Genomic DNA, 2,250 nt, shown 5'->3' with positions numbered 1-2,250 from the left:
AGGACAGAGCACTCTGGAGAGCTGTTGTTGGCGGCCCATACCCTGACAGGAGTGACGGGCATTGAGTGAGTTGAGCACACAAACATAATATACAGCCTCAGACACTGAGACCCCCCCCTCCACACACACACATAGGTCTCTGTCAGTCTCTCTCCTTCTCTCTCTGTCTCTTTCTCTGTCTTTCTCTGCCTTTTCTCTCTCTCTCTCTCTCTCTCTCTCTCTCTCTCTCTCTCTCTCTCTCTCATCGTGACATGTACAGGCGCGCACCGACACACAGACACATACACACACAAACACGCATACAAAAACACGCATACACACACACACACACACACACACACACACACACACACACACAGAATATTTTTTTCTCTCTCTGACCACACCAAGGCGCTCATTGACTCTTCTTCTCCACTCGACTTTCTAATCTGTTAAATGAAGTGACAAACACTGTTAGCTGGCCGAGTAACCACCCAGCATACACAACCAAAAAACAATTGATCTCCAAGGAAGCTTACAGCCGACAACTCGTCTGGATCACAAATTGCACACTGACCGCTGAAAAAAGCGTAATCGGCCGATAGACCAGCCCTCAGCGAGTAGTGACCACACGGATTTTCATTACCGGACAAACACGCAGAAAGTCGCAATGATCTCGCGAACCGGCGACAGTCTCCGGAACCGAGACAAGACAGCTAAGAGTCCTTGCCAGCCCACGACATTCGCATTGAGCGCCCGGTAAGCCATCAGCAATTTTACCAAGAAAAATGTTCATTCAAAATGAACAGCGTCGATGCAATGTCCACCAAAGATTTATTTTGGGAAGTGTTAAAAGGTTAGGGTCAAAAGTCCATGAATTGCATGTTGTGCTGGATATATAAATTGTTTATTTCAGTCAATGCTTGCTATGAATTGATCAAACAGCCACAAGAAAAAACAAGTCGCGTAAGGCGAAATTACTACATTTAGTCAAGCTGTGGAACTCACAGAATGAAACTGAACGTAGTCCGCCGCTAGTGCAAAAGGCAGTGAAAGTGACGAGCCTGTTTGGCGCGGTAACGGTTGCGCTGTGCTTCATAGCACGCTTTACTGTACCTCTCTTCGTTTTAACTTTCTGAGCGTGTTTTGAATCCAAACATATCATATCTATATGTTTTTGGAATCAGGAACCGACAAGGAATAAGATGAAATAGTTTTTAAAACGATTTCGGAAATTTAATTTTGATCATAATTTTTATATTTTTAATTTTCAGAGCTTGTTTTTAATCCAAATATAACATATTTATATGTTTTTGGAATCAGAAAAGGATGAAGAATAAGATGAACGTAAATTTGGATCGTTTTATAATTTATTTATTTTTTTACAATTTTCAGATTTTTAATGACCAAAGTCATTAATTAATTTTTAAGCCACCAAACTGAAATGCAATACGGAAGTCCGGCCTTCGTCGAAGATTGCTTGGCCAAAATTTCAATCAATTTGATTGAAAAATAAGGGTGTGACAGTGCAGCCTCAACTTGTACAAAAAAGCCGGATATGACGTCATAAAAGACGTTTATAAAAAATAAAAAAATAAACGTCCTGGAATATCATTCCCAGGAAGTCTCATGTCAAATTTCATAAAGATCGGTCCAGTAGTTTAGTCTGAATCGTTCTACACACACACACACAGACACACACACACACACACACACACACACACACACACACACACACACACACACACACACACACACACACACACACACACACACACGCACATACACCAAGACCCTCGTCTCGATTCCCCCCTCTATGTTAAGACATTTAGTAAAAACTTTTTAATTAAAAAATAGAGCTTGTTTGAAACAGGTAGAAAGGAAGAGTTGATATTGCAATATCTGTACGTGGGAATGTGGTGAAAAAGAGTGCTAAAAGTAGTAAGTCGGCCTCAGATCCATTTCAAATATTTATTGCAGAAAAACAAAATACAAATTAAAAACAAAACCACAGAACCATTACCAGGTGTCATAGGAATGTTTGAAAACAATAGTTTTAATTTTACACTGTAAAGTACAGGAATCAGAATTAAACACCTCAAATTGGCACATGCATAATGAATCACCTGGAATTGCAACAGGGAGATACTGAAGTAATTATAAACAAACACTTGAAATTGACAGAGAAACAATTGAAAATATATTACTGACATGAGCGTACAATATTTTAATGGAAGTGCATTTTTAGCACGAAGCATCCGCAGGAGGATG

This window comes from Littorina saxatilis, linkage group LG2, assembly GCF_037325665.1.
Source record: "Littorina saxatilis isolate snail1 linkage group LG2, US_GU_Lsax_2.0, whole genome shotgun sequence".
Classification (NCBI taxonomy): domain Eukaryota; kingdom Metazoa; phylum Mollusca; class Gastropoda; order Littorinimorpha; family Littorinidae; genus Littorina; species Littorina saxatilis.
The sequence above is the reverse complement of the archived record's forward strand: the minus strand, read 5'-3'. Positions refer to the sequence as shown.